Source organism: Oncorhynchus nerka, linkage group LG25 (assembly GCF_034236695.1).
Source record: "Oncorhynchus nerka isolate Pitt River linkage group LG25, Oner_Uvic_2.0, whole genome shotgun sequence".
Lineage (NCBI taxonomy): Eukaryota > Metazoa > Chordata > Actinopteri > Salmoniformes > Salmonidae > Oncorhynchus > Oncorhynchus nerka.
The window spans coordinates 53,859,180-53,875,245 of NC_088420.1; positions in this window are offsets into that span (position 1 = coordinate 53,859,180).

Sequence of the window (16,066 nt, forward strand, 5' to 3'; positions counted from 1 at the left end):
GCCACTATCAAATGACAGGTAAGAGTCACTCCTAGACAACAATTGCCATGTAGAGAATCAGAGAACAGCTTCAGAGGGCACCCAGGTTGACAGAACAGATTGACAGGTCCTTAAATCTTACTGGCAGAATCATGCAGCATTGTAGGGCCATTCAACTTTTCAGAAAGAGGCAAGTTTGTCAGATGAAATGTTAAAAAATCGTCCTGCTTCATCCATGTTTCATGAACTGAAATTAAAGATCCCCGAAATGTTCCATATGCACAACAAGCGTATTTCTCTCAAATGTTGTGCACAAATTTGTTTACATCCTTGTTAGTGAGCATTTTATCCTTTGTCAAGATAATCCATCCACCTGACAGGTGTAAACAAATTTGAAGTTGATTAAACAGCATTATCATTACACAGGTGCACCTTATGCTGGGGACAAAAGGCCACTCTAAAATGTGCAGTTTTGTCACACAACATAATGCCACCGATGTCTCAAGTTCTGAGGGAGCTAGCAATTGCCATGCTGACTGCAGGAATATCCACCAGAGCTGTTGCCAGGGAATTTAATATTAATTTCTCTACCATAAGCCACCAATTGTATTTATATTTGTAATAATACCCTTTTGTGGGTAAAACCTCATTCTGATTGACTGGGACTGGCTCCTCAGTGAGTCACCTTGACTCCCAAGTGTGTGGGCCACCCATGGTTGATGGTTGCACTCCTGCCCAGTCATGTGAAATACATAGATTAGGGCCTAATGAATTGATTTAAATTGACTGATTTCCTTATATGCACTGTAATGTACACAAAGTCAAGGTTATGCTTCGCTGATGCTAATTACTGTCTATTTGCATGCTCTGTGATTACATGCTTGGCTTGACAGGCATCAATGTTATCATTTAGTGAGGTTCGTCAAAGGTGTGTGTGTGTGTGTGTATGCGTGCGTGCAATTTATTGAGAGCAAAGGACTTCTTCTTTCATAGGTTGTCACTCAAATCAGCCTGCCAACCTGCCATGTAGGCTCAGGCTGGCTATCCCCGTGGGGTTGGAAGAGTCTGAATTTTTCCTATCCTCTAATTTGAGGTGTTGTGGGAAATCCCAGTTTCACTGAAAATTCTGATTCAGATTTCACCCAAGTGGAACAAGAAGGGCAGACAAGGAAGAGCAGATGCTAAGGAGAAAGAGAAGGCATGAGCTGCATGATCCTCTCAACTGTTATCGCACAGATCAGATGCCCTCAGTGTGGGGGGTCTGATTCACAGAAATACGGTGAAATATACAATACATAGCACTGATGAGCTAAAACAGTGAGAGTGAATGGGGCACCATCCCAAATCACCGCAAAGGAAGTGGCAGCAAACCAAGTCGTTAAGCAACACAAGCACCTTGGGACTTGATTGTGTGTGTAATAGGAAAGCATACAATTTCCTTTTCTTGAACCTCATTTCGAAGACAAAACAACACTGCCAAAACTAAATGACTTGGCTTGACTTTAGCTTATTTAGCAGGAATATGTACATTCGATTCAGAGCATGGCTGAACCATCTAGTTGTACATGTTTGAGGTTTAGCTCAAAAAGGTTACTTGAGGCACTATTCAATCAGAACCCCTTACCCAGTTTCAGCTGGGTTTTTTTTCAATTATGCAATATCTGTCTGTTGCATAATTCCATTAATTATTTCTTCCATTCAAATGCAGATTATTACTCAGTTGTATTATTTAAATAGGTATATTACTTAGTTTTAGGAGCAGCATTTCCCTCTTAAACAGCCATTCATGGTTGATGCAAGTTCACATCGTGTTGGTTTGAACACGATGTCAACTTGTTTAAGAGGGAAATTCTGCTCCTAAAACTAAGTAATACAACTATATAAATCATAAAACTGAGTAATAATCTGCATTTGAAATAATGAAGAAATAATACATTTTCCAAATCAGGCTTTGTTCAATAGAGCACGCTCCAACTGCAAGTGCTTCAACGTCATTATGGTCGCATTACATTAAGTTGTTCCTGCTACCCATATTTTGGGTGTTGTTCTCACTGATGTATTCAAGTCCATCTAAATCCAATTGCTGTGTTAATAATGAATAATAAGGGCAGAGCCCAGTGACAAGTTAATTCTGAAGTGGGGTCAGTAAACGCTCACGACTTCAACTTATGTTATTACAGGGTCAGAATAACCTATATATCAAGACAACCATGACAATCACATCTGACAGGATGGGCTGCTATTGGCAACACAAAACATATTTTTGTTGTAACACATTGTCTTTTTCATGTATTACTATAGCATATAAAAAAAAGTAGAGCTTGGCCTACCATGTGCATGGTTTTGGAAAAATGTTATACTAAAGTAGGCTATTCTATATGTTCTGGTCTTAATAAAACTGACTCAATATTGTCCTGCATTATGTTCAAAATCAAGTAAAAAAAAGGTAGCTTTTATTTATCAAAACTATTCCGTATCACAAGAAGACTTCAGGGGCACTACAGTATTTGAACATCAGAGATGACTGACCTCCAGTAGAAAAACTCCTGGGGGCTTGACTGACTCCGTTGTCTTGGTGAATAACACAAAGAGACTCTGCCAGACATGAGTCCTGTCATGTGGAGCTTCTTCCACTCTCCTACAGTAAAGTGACAGTTCATGCACTGAATTCAGCCGAACATGACCTTCACAGAAAAGAGCAGTGGTGTAGTGGAGTTTATCGTCTCCACCTCATGTTGAGATTCAAAGTTCAGACCACTTTAAACGTGCAGCTGCAGCTTCACACTTTTCTAGTCCAATGTGGGTTTTTTTAACCTATCATTTATACAATTTGTTCGAAAGGGGCTGTTCCGGCAGGCTGGCACACTCCCTGACCTCACGGCAGGTAGCCTAGTGGTTAGAGCATTGGGCCAGTAACCGAAAGGTTGCTGGATCGAATTCCTGAACTGACAAGGTAAAAATCTGCCATTCTGCCTCTGAGCAAGGCAGTTAACCCACTGTTCTCCGGGCGCTGTGGATGTTGATTATGGCAGCCCCCTAGACCTCTCTGATTCAGAGGGGTTGGGTTAAATGCGGAAGACACATTTCAGTTGAATACATTGTTGGACAACTGACTAGGTATCCCCCCTTTCCCTTACTACTCACCGTGCAAAGTTAGGTAAAACTCGTATAGCTTCTCAAATCACATCCCTCTCTTAACAAAAACATGGAAACTTCATACATACAGTGGGTATACTTTCCAAGTTACAGTATTTAGTTTATAAAATGTTTCATGATATTAGTGTTCTATAGATCGCCTCTGACCATTCCCCACGTTCTGTGTTAGAAATATTGAACGTGTTAGTTTCAGCGGGAAAAAGTCAGTTGAAACAAAGCACATTCCTTTGGTGAATCTTGAGAGCGCATGCCTGAATCTTCTCCCTTGATTTACAACAGGGCGTGAGTTGCTAACCCCCACTAGTTATTTCCTTCCCCCTCTAGGGTGAGAGGGGGTCTGATTGAAGTTATTCATTGCAAACCTGATCTGACCTATTTGGATTCTCGTGGACATTCATGACAATGTTTTGGGTGTATGATATTTGTGACATGGTGACATGCTAGTAGAAATGAGGTAAAATGGATTTCAGTTTCCCTGCATTACAATCACCAGCCACTAGGAGCGTCACCTCTGGATGAGCATATTCTTGTTTGCTTATGGCCCTATACAGCTGGTTGAGTGTGGTCTTAGCTCCAGCACCAGTTTACGGTGGTAAATAGACAGCTACAAAAAATATATATGAAAACTCTCTTGGTAAATAGTATGATCTACAGTTTATCATGAGGTATTCTAACTCTGGTGAGCAGAACCATGAATAGTCCTTAATATTAGAGATGGTGCACAATCTGTTGATAACAAAGACACACCTCTTCTCCCTAACCTTACCCAATGCTGCCGTACGGTCTTGACGATGCATTGAAAAACCAGCTAGATGTATATTTTCAGTGTTCTTGTTCAGCCACGACTCTGAGAAACATAGGATATTACAGTTCTTCAGGTCCCGTTGATAGGATAATCTCAAACAGACCTTGTCCAGTTTCCTCTCCAGGGATTGTACGTTCACCAGTACAACGGCGGGTAGAGACTGATTATTTATTTGCCAACGTAGTTTTGTCAGGGTCAAGATATATAACCTTTGAGTTAATAAAGCCAGAAACAAACTTGGTCTCTTTTTTGCTTTCTTGAGTAAGTCAGCCCCAAAATGCAGGTGTTTCAGTCTAGCTCAGTGCTTTCTGTGATGGTGGGGCAGCCAGTGGAAAATACGGAGCGTAGCGGTTGGTAATGCTCTTTAGTTGCGCCGTGATTGGCTCAGTGTTCTGTCACTCATGGGGACACTACGTCACCGCCAAATCTAAAAAATTCAAGCCCCTTGGGTGCTGCCATAGAGTTACATTAGAGGTTACCATCCAAGAATGCTCAAGGTCATTGGCCACATATAAAATTACATCAAATCATGTTATATTTACAGCAGCTTTGATTGGACTGATGTCAACATCATGCTTTCAAAATCTTAGCTTCCAAGCGAGCAGTCATCATCATGAATCAAGTCGACAATCTACTGGCAAATCCTTTTTAATCCTTGTCATATGAAGAGAAATAATGAAGAAAAATTATAGATAAAACGTATTGGTGCTCAACGGCCATTGGACATAAACATTACACAACATTGAGTGGTTTGGAAGGAATCTGTGGCTAACTGCAAGCATTGCAAAGCAATCACTAGCTTGCTATTCAGTGGAGTGGGTGTGTGGTCCCAAGTCTGGGTTTAAGGGTATCTTTTCCAAGCTTAAAAGGATAAACATTCAACATTGGCCATGGTGTCAATACAGCATGACTTCTGCCTCGCTCAAAACAACTGGGAGCTCTGAATTGGGAAATCTGATTTCAGTGAGTTCAAAACAACTGGGAGCTCTGAATTGGGAAATCTGATTTCAGTGAGTTCAAGACAACTGGGAACTCGGGAAAAACAAGATCCGACTGGGAAAATACATTTTGAACGGTCATCCAACTTGGAATTGCAAGTCGGGAAATCTGGCCTCTTTCTTGATTACTGACGTCATCATGAGTCGATCTTGTTTTTTTTTCAGAGTTCCCAGTTGTCTTGAAAGCACAATAATTCCAGAGAATGCCAGACTTTGATGATAAGGTTTGATGAGAAAATTTGCCCACAAAAGGACCTCCTGTTCAAATGAGAACAGCACAAGGTGAGTCAAAAAATGTCTTGTATGCTGCTGCATAAACAATGTAATATGCCAGGGAGATATGTACCCTGTAGCTAAGAAAGTAATACTAAGTGTTAGTAGCCCATGTGCCTCACCCTGATAATTTAGTCCCGTTTCCCCTCCTAAATTCGCCTACTGTTCTGACTTGGTGGTGCACATGTAGCCTGTTTTAGAGAAATGTAATTGAATATTGTAAGAGCTTTCATTGTCTGCTTATATGACCCCTTTATTATCATATGGTTGTGACTTGGTGTAAAAAATACTGTAAAAACGACCCATGTTCTGAATTCTGTCGCTGTACATTTCAGTTTTTTTTTGCCCCACCAAGATTTACATGCTAATTTTGCCACTGGCAGGGTGCACGCACGTCAGCCTCTCTTTACACCGTCTTTTCCTTTTCCTAACAATTTAGACAAAAAGTTAAGACGGTATGACATCTTTATCTACTTCTCTGCTATTCAAATCTGAAATATTTACGGATCTAACAATATGGCTGTTTTAGTTACCGCATCAACAACATTTTCTATAACTTTTTTTTTTCGCAAACAGCTCCCGTTTTGTCCACTACCCCAACAAGTTAGACAAAAAAAGTTAGAGGGTATGAAATGTTCCTCTACTTCTCTGCTATTCATATGAGTGTGGAACCAACATGTTCACTTCAGATCAGTACAGCTGTTTTAGTAACTGCATTCCCACATTTTCCACAAACTTGTTACAAACAACTGCCATTTTTGCCACTGACCCAACAAGTCAGACAAAGACATAGAGGTTATGAAATCTTATCAAATTAGGAATAACGTTTACCAATCTGTAGATGGAGCCGTTTTAGTAACCCATCAACTGCTTTCTTTCTTGATGCAGTAAATCATGTCAGAAGCTAGCAGATTAATTATTTACCAACAGCTGTTAATTCCAATAAAACTACATCACGTTTTGAAGTTCACTTTCCTTGCTTTATCTAACACTATCATGAATTTAGCAAATCCATGTTGTGGCTCAGAGTGCAGTATTTAGTTAATATTAAAAAGCACAAACTTACTGTATGTAACCATGCTTCTCACACTTGTTTTAGCCAAAAGGGAGCAGTGTTGCCAAGGCTACTGTTACCTAGCAACGCTTGACTCACAGGTATGAATGTCTTCATAGCTCTTCAAATTCCCATGATTTGTCAGTCTTTTTCAGACCGAACAGCTAGTGCTAAGATTTAGACTACCTTCCCGGTCTGGACGACCTGGAATGAGAAAGATAAGATTTCTAATGCTTACTAGCTTCGTCCTCCTTTTCCAGGATCATGCTCCGTGCTCTAAATACCTTAACTGTCTCTAAAGAGAAGGGTGGGCTGTACCCCACTGATTAGATAGAGCGGATTAGGAATAGCTTCTACCAATAAAAACGTTTTGGCTGTTTGTTGAAGTTGAGTGACAAAACATGGCTAGCTAACATCTACTAACAGCTCTCTGCGTCATCATTGAGCAGCCCAAACAAAGCAATTCTCAGGTCTAACCATGCCACGTGTGTATCAAGCCATTGTTGTGACAGTGCTTCCTCTTATTTGACACAGTCTTATTCTCCAACTGAAACCCAAACAGTCGATAGGCCTACTACGGGCACAGTTGTCTGATGTTTCATTCCTCTTCTAGAAATGAATTGCAACCCAATGCATAAGACAGAACATGAAGGTACAGCCTGTTCAGAGAAACATTGAATACTTATCCATTCTGAAATTATAATCATATAACCACAAGGTAGTTTATTTAGAACGCTTCTCTACAACAGCAGAGTTTTCAGGCAGCTAATAGCTCTGCTCATTAGTAATGCACCTAGTCCAGCCTCAGAGAAAGAATCAGGATTCGATACTTTACAGCAGGACATTTCAACAGATGAGAATCTCCTCCCACTCGTAGTCCTAGCTATGGATCGATTTGGAATACAGAAACAAAAAAGAAAAGTATAAAAACTGTCCCTTTGATTTATATTCAAATGAGCAGTAGGCCTATGTGTGGAAATTGGATTTCTCAGAAATGAATTTCCTGATGGCAAATTGTATTGGATCATCTTGCTGTATTAATATCCAGGCTATGAGGATCATCAGGCTAGGCCTATTCTTCATTTCACAGTACAGAGGTAGGTTGAATAGAACCCTCCAACCACAAAGGAGCTCTGCACAAGAATTAACATTAGCTCTCTGTCTGTGTGCAGACTGACTCACATTTCCATTCCAGTTTCCATGTTCAAACAATTCCCCCTAAGCAATTTGGGGGATTTCGTCCTTGTTCATTTACATGTGAAAGGCGATCATATTTCAAGAGTCCCAACATTAGAATTCAAAAGGCGCATGCATTGAAAGTTACAGAGGCGAGGGAGAGAACTTTTCTCCACAATGCTAATGAGGTATTTACGCTAAGATTGAAATTCAATGGCCACATCCTCACTGAATAAGTGAAAACTAAAATGATTGGCACCCTCCGATAAAGCTAAAAAATACTTTTAAATAAATCATACAAATTCTGCATTATATTGTATGAAAATATACACAGTACCAGTCAATAGTTTGGACACACCTACTCATTCCAAGGTTTTTCTTTATTTAAAAAAAAAAACTATTTTCTACATTGTAGAATAATAGTGAAGACATGAAAACTATGAAATAACCAGTTGTGTAAAGTACTTCATTAAAAATACTTTAAAGTACTACTTTAGTAGTTTTTGGGGGTATCTGTACATAACTTTTACTTTTTGACAGGAAAATGGTCTAATTCAAACAATTATCAAGAAAACATCCCTGGTCATCCCTACATTTACATTTACATTTAAGTCCTTTAGCAGACGCTCTTATCCAGAGCGACTTACAAATTGGTGCTTTCACCTTATGACATCCAGTGGAACAGCCACTTTACAATAGTGCATCTAGGTCTTTTAAGGGGGGTGAGAAGGATTACTTTATCCTATCCTAGGTATTCCTTAAAGAGGTGGGGTTTCAGGTGTCTCCGGAAGGTGGTGATTGACTTCGCTGTCCTGGCGTCGTGAGGGAGTTTGTTCCACCATTGGGGGGCCAGAGCAGCGAACAGTTTTGACTGGGCTGAGCGGGAACTGTACTTCCTCAGTGGTAGGGAGGCGAGCAGGCCAGAGGTGGATGAACGCAGTGCCCTTGTTTGGGTGTAGGGCCTGATCAGAGCCTGGAGGTACTGAGGTGCCGTTCCCCTCACAGCTCCGTAGGCAAGCACCATGGTCTTGTAGCGGATGCGAGCTTCAACTGGAAGCCAGTGGAGAGAGCGGAGGAGCGGGGTGACGTGAGAGAACTTGGGAAGGTTGAACACCAGACGGGCTGCGGCGTTCTGGATGAGTTGTAGGGGTTTAATGGCACAGGCAGGGAGCCCAGCCAACAGCGAGTTGCAGTAATCCAGACGGGAGATGACAAGTGCCTGGATTAGGACCTGCGCCGCTTCCTGTGTGAGGCAGGGTCGTACTCTGCGGATGTTGTAGAGCATGAACCTACAGGAACGGGCCACCGCCTTGATGTTATTTGAGAACGACAGGGTGTTGTCCAGGATCACGCCAAGGTTCTTAGCGCTCTGGGACGAGGACACAATGGAGTTGTCAACCGTGATGGCGAGATCATGGAACGGGCAGTCCTTCCCCGGGAGGAAGAGCAGCTCCGTCTTGCCGAGGTTCAGCTTGAGGTGATGATCCGTCATCCACACTGATATGTCTGCCAGACATGCAGAGATGCGATTCGCCACCTGGTCGTCAGAAGGGGGAAAGGAGAAGATTAATTGTGTGTCGTCTGCATAGCAATGATAGGAGAGACCATGTGAGGTTATGACAGAGCCAAGTGACTTGGTGTATAGCGAGAATAGGAGAGGGCCTAGAACAGAGCCCTGGGGGACACCAGTGGTGAGAGCACGTGGTGAGGAGACGGATTCTCGCCACGCCACCTGGTAGGAGCGACCTGTCCCTACTGCCTTTGATCTGGTGGACTCACTAAACACATGCTTTGTTTGGAAATGAATGTCAGAGTGTTGTAGTGTACCCCTGGTTATCCGTAAATAGAAGGAAAAAAACAAGATAATTGTGATGTCTGGTATGACTTTTGAGTACTTTTTCCATCACTGGAAAAAGCACATATGGAATCATGTATTAAACAACAAAGAAAATCATTTAAATATTTTTTGTGAGACGCAAAGTAGGTAAACGGAGGATCTCAGCATGTGTGGTTCCCACCATGAAGCATGGAGGAGGAGATGTGACGGTGTGGGGGTGCTTTACTGGTGACACTGTCTGTGATTTATTTCGAATGCAAGGCACACTTAACCAGCATTGCTACCACAGCAATCTGCAACGATACGTCATCCCATCTGGTTTGCACTTAGTGGGACTATCGTTTGTTTTTCAATAGGACAATGACCCAACACACCTCCAGGCTTTGTAAGGGCTTTTTGACCAAGAAGGAGAGTGATGGAGTGCTGCATCAGATGACATGGCCTCCACAATCACCCGACCTCAACCCAATTAAGATGGTTTGGGATGAGTTGGACCACAGAGTGAAGGAAAAGCAGCCAACAAGTGCTCAGCATATGTGGGAACTCCTTCAAGACTGTTGGAAAAGCATTCCAAGTGAAGCTGGTTGAGAGAATGCCAAGAGTGTGCAAAGCTGTCACCAAGGCAAAGGGTGGCTACTTTGAAGAATTTAAATATATTTAGATTTGTTTAACACTATTTTGGTAACTACGTGATTCCATATGTGTTATTTCATAGTTCTGATGTCTTCACCATTATTCCACAATGTAGAAAATAGTAAAAATAAAATAAAAATCCTGGAATGAGTAGGTGTGTCCAATCTTTTGACTGGTACTGTATATATTATTTTATACTAATACAATGGCTCAGAGAAAGAGATATTGTTTAAAGCGGCACTCAGCACTTGAAACAATAGCAAAGCGTTCTCCCCACCACTGTTTATTTTTCAAGAATCAATGGGTACATATTGTTAGTTTATAAGTCCAAACATGGATTTAGCAACTACTGATTGCCCCTTGAACAAGTAGTACAAATTATTGACACCCCTGTTTTCAATATACCTGCAAAAATGATTGGCACCCGTTTTCAATACTCCTGCAGCCTCCCCTTGCGAGGATAACGACACAGCCTTTTCCTAAAATGTTTTATGAGATTGGAAAACACATTGTGAGGGATTTTAACCCATTCCTTCAAACAGAATCTTTCCAGATCCTTGATATCCTTCGTCTTCGCTTATGGACTGTCCTCTTCATTTCAAACCACAGTCCGGCCATTGCGATTTATGGCCATTGCAATTTATTTATTTTGTGGTCAATTAAACATCTCTTTGTGAATTTTCATGTATGCTTTGGGTTATTGTCTTGCTGGAAGATCCATTTGCAGCCAAGTTTCAGCCTCCTGGCAGAGGCAGCCAAGTTTCAGCCTCCTGGCAGAGGCAACCACGTTTTTGGCAAAAATGTCCAGGTACTTGGTAAAGTTCATGATGCTGTTGACCTTAAAAGGACCAATATACCTGTTTTTATCTCCATATCAAATCCTTTCTGAGTAACAATTCAAGTACCTTACTGTGAATTGTTCAATTAAAATGGTCAAAAATAAACAAAAATAATTTCTTAGCAAAGAGCAATTTCTCAAGCAAAGAGTTTTGCTAGGACTGTCTGGTAATGGCCTGAGTGGGGAGCCGAACAATTAAAACTAGCTGTTATTGGCAGAGAACTTTGGAACTCACTTTCTTATTGTTTTACTACTGGTGATATCATATCACCAGGCAAGCCAAAACTCCTTCCCACTAAAAGAGGCTGATATTTCAGGCAGTTTTTTCAAACAGCTCTTACACTAAAATCACATTTTTGACCGCACAGGGCCTTAAACAACATCAGTGGAAGCAAAATAGACTCATGACATCAAAGATCCACAATCAGTTGAACTTGTGCACGTTCAGTTTTCATTTTATGCCCCTATATAAAAATAGCAAAAAAAATTCAAAGGATACGTGAAAGGTGGAGCAAAATATGTATCTCCTCTGCGCTGTCAGGCCAATGGACAGAGCGTACCGCAGTGTGTAGGGTGGCTATGGAAAGCAAATGAGGTGGTTAGGTATGGCTCCTTTGGGTGTCCATAAAAATAATGAAAAAAAACCACTTCTCATCTGTGATATGATAAGTGAATAACGTGATACGATTCTGTGTTGCACAGATTTAGATTTAGAAGGGCGGGATCAAGTTTACTGCTTCACTCAACTCTGCCTCACACCCCACCACTGAGCTAGCTGTAGAACGTGTTAGTGTTATTAGCCTTAGCCTATTTAGCTAACTCGAACCAGCTAATCTGCCATGATGGTTATCAGAAATAGGCTTCGCTAAAGTAACAAAACAAAGCCAAAAGGAGGAAAGCAATGAGCAGCAGGAGCATCAAACCATGAGGCCGACATCAAGCCCAGCAGCGATGATGCTGACGGGCTCCAGCTAGCGCCAAGTGCAGAGCCTACTCACCCTTCCACAAGCTCTGCCAGGATAATGGCTCTACAGCCCTCTCCACCTCCGACTGTTCCTGACGAGGAGCCAGCCCAGGTTAGCCTAGAATCTTACCCTAGCTGCAGGTTCTGTTCAAAAACATTAATTTAATAGCAACTGGTTCATAGAAGAGTGGGTGGAATATTTGGTTACCGCAGAATTCAATATAATTCCAATGCAGGAATCCAAATGACGCCCCTGGGTATAGCTACATATCGGTATGTTTCACCATAGAAATATAATGAACAAAAAATGTAAATGCAACATGCAACAATTTCAATAATTTTAATTAGTTAATTGAAGGAAATAAATAAATTAGGCCCTAATCTATGGATTTCACATGACTGGGCTGGAGCGCAGCCATGGTTGGGCCTGGGAGGGCATAGGCCCACCCACTGCAAATCAGAATTAGTTTTCCCCCACAAAAAGGGCTTTATTACAGACAGAAATACTCCTCCTTCATCAGCTGTCCAGGTGGCTGGTCTCCAACGATTCCGTTAAGCCGGATGTGGAGGTCCTGGGCTGACGTGGTTACACGTTGACTGACTGTGGTTGTGAGGCTGGTTGGACGTACTGTTAAATTCTCTAAAACAATGTTGGAGGTGGCTTATGGTAGAAATTAACATGACATTATCTGGCAACCGCTTTGCTGGAAATTCCTGCAGTCAGCATGCCAATTGCACGCTCCCTCAAAACTTGGGATATATGTGGCATTGTGTTGTGTGACAAAATGAAGGTTACGTATATAACCACAGTTATGTGAGCTATATGGATCACTCCAATATATTGGTATCACTCCACGGCGGAGGGATACATCCGAGGTGTGGATTTACAGATATACTCCCTTGTACACCTGTGTCACGGCTGGGGTCCGCTCCTATATATAGACCCCATGGCCTTGACACGCATTCTCTACATAATTTCTGAGGCTCCTCTAACACCGTAGAGGATTGGAGTGATCCATACAGCTCACATAACCGTGGTTACATACGTAACATTCTTTATGTTTCACTATATTGGATCACTCCAATATATTGGTTTACCCATACTAGAGGGACCTGGCCAGCCAGCAGTGAAGTCCCAGCGTGGGACCGAGACGCGGGGGCCGTCAATGTGGAAGGGGGGTCCCGGCACATTCCCCGGAAGGAGAGGCGACGCCCAGGACCATTAAATCAACTGCAGAGGGAGGTGCCACATTTACCCAATAGTACCTAGCAAGGGTGCAAGAGGAAGCCCTCAGCGAGGGGCACTCCACTCAGTAGAGCCAAGGAAGCAGCCACACCTCGTGTTGAATGTGCCACCACAGATCCCAGCACTGGCCTGCCAACCAGGCAGTATGCTGTTGTAATCGTGTACATGATCCAGAGAGAACCTCTGCTTTGATAACCCAGCCCCCAGGACTCTCTCACTGACTGTGTCCACTCCACATAGGCAGTCAGTGCCCGCACAGGGCTCAGCATGCCGGAGGAAGACATGACATAAGCAGACATGTCGGTCAGACAGAACCTTTGGGAGGAATGAAAGGTTGGGGCTGAGAGATGTACTACTCCCACCGGGGTTCATCCGGTAGCACTCAGAACTTTCCCGAAAGAGCATGGAGCTCACCCACCCTCTTCATGGAAGTAATCGCTACCAAGAAAGCCACCTGTATATAGAGGAGTTTCAGGGAGGCCGACTCCAACGGTTCGAAAGGCGGCTTTGCCAAAGCTGCTAAGACCGCATCCAGATCCCAGCTCGCCATTGAGTGGGTCCTAGCTAGACGAAGGCGACGAACCCCCTTCATAAACCTGGAGACCAAGGGATGGTGCTCCTCTGGCCTGTCCATCCACCCCACACAGCAGGCAGATATAGCGGCCAAATACCCTCTCAGTGTACAGGCTGCCAAGCCTTCATCCAAGTGAGACTGCAGGTATTGGAGGACATACTGCACCCCGCATGACTCGGGCACAACCTCAATACCAGTGCACCAAGAGCAGAGCGCAACTGGTATGCTGCGGTTGTAGCCGGTGCCCTTGCGCTCTGCATGGTGTTCATTAAGCGCTCCTGTAGTCCTAACATGGACCATTGGTGCCGTTCAGCGACCAAGCCCACAGACTGAGGTTATGCGGTCTCGGATGCCACAGAGTTCCCCCAGCCTGAGACTGCAGGTCAGGTCTCAGTGGCAGTTGCCAATGTTTCTCAGACAACAGGGACAGGAGAAGGATGAACCAGGGTCGTCTGGGCCCACCAGCAGCAGACGATGCTCCGCAATTCTGGTCATGTACAGCAAAGCTTGGATCAGGTGAAAATGTGTGAATGCGTAATGCTCCAGCCCTGGCCAATAGGGAGCCAGAGCATCCATGTCCAGAGGCCCTGGTCTCCGACATGGAGTACCACAGGGGGCAGTGTGCATTGTCCAGGGAGGTAAAACAGGCCCACTTGCACCCTCCCGAACTTGTCCCACAGGTGCTGCACCACCTGGGGATGTAGGCTCCAGCTCTAGTGTATTGATGTGCCTGCCGCTCCAAGGGTGTAGCCAACAGGGCTGACAAACCTGCCCTTGGTCTCACACCCCCCTCAGCCGATCTTGGAGGTGTCTGTGCTGACCAGCTCCAGCAGCACATCCTTAGCATCTCCACCACACCTGAGAGAAAGGAGTGACAGCGCCACCTCAACAATGCCCTGAGGCACTGTGCAGTCACCCGCAGGTGGCGGTGACACTTCGGGTGGAGCTGGTGGGAGCTGAACCACCGTTGAAGAGGCCAGAGATGGAGCAGGCCCAGGTGAATCACCCAGTACCTCTGCAACAAAAAAAACAGGGAAGACCCGGGTTGGAAACACAGGCCGACTAAAAAAAAACAGGAACCAGGTAATGAATTTGATTTATTAGATTTTTTGTTTTTCGTCAAATGCAATATTACCTAGCCGGTTAAATATCCAAGCAGTAAAAACAGCACCATATGATGGAGTAACTCCATTAATGATCTCCAAAGTTAATGTCTCAATGTAGTGGAAAGCCCACCACGATACTCTTACACTCTGCAGGGGGAAAGAACAACAAAAAAACATGCAGGGTAATTACCAGAGAAGCAGCATGTTAAAAAGTAATTCACACACACACATAGAACAAGCCAGTCGGCAAGTTGTGTAAGGTAAATGAGTTTGTGGCAGCAAGAGCCACCATACTAATGGATGCACACGGAGTAGTAGTGTAACTCTAACGAAACACGAGTCCGACAAACCGCAGTGAGTGGAGCAGAAAGTTTGTACCTCAAACCATAATGAAAGAGAACGTGTGCTGCGGCCATGGGGTCTATATTTAGGAGTGGACCCCAACCGTGACACAGGTGTACACGAGAGTAAATCTGCAAAGCCTCACCTTGGATGTATCCCTCCGCCGTGGAGTGATACCAATATATTGGAGTGATCCAACATAGTGATTCATAACTGCACATTTTAGAGTGGCCTATTATTGTCCCCAGCATATCGTGTACCTGTGTAATGATCATGCTGTTTAATAAGCTTATTGATATGCCACATGTCAGGAGGATGGATTATCTTGGCAAAGGAGACATGTTCACTAACAGGGATGTAACCCAAGTTGTGCACAAAAGTTGAGAGAAATAAGATTTTTGTGCATTTGGAAAAATTCTGTGATCTTTTATTTCAGCTCATAAAACATGGGACGAACACTTTACATGTTGCGTTTATATTTTTGTTCACTATAGATACGTCCTATTATGTTTTTTTGTGGATGTAAATGAAACTGTACTTATTGGAAACATGTTTATGGTAGGCTGGCATTGCGTAATTGATTACGTGGATGATCCGAATTTGATCCGTGTTGCTGTACTCATGGTACGCATGGTTTTTCATGTTTGAAGCAGGCCTATAGGCCTATTTGTATGACAAGACAGCTGTGCATGGCTGCATCTCACTATAGAAGCCGGTTTTGGTTATTTTTATATTTTTACTGCGTTTGTTTACTGTTTTTGTAACGAGCTTAAATACAGATTGTATCATGCCGCTGGCTGCTTTGTTCTGTTCACATTCATTCGTTTCTTATTCACAGTTGTGTCGGTATTCTAAACCAAACTGCTATTCAGTATTTTGGTTTGCATGCATTAATTACTAGGCTTCAACTTTCAGCATTTAGGTGCATTATTTTGGGAAGACAGATGTATTCACATAGTGTTATTCACCTATTATAAACAACCTATCTTGTGGCCTATATTCATTACCAACACAGCTTTGCTTTAATATGTAGGGCGCTGTTCATTGTGCTGATACAACAGAGCGCAGATAGCCTATTGATTTCA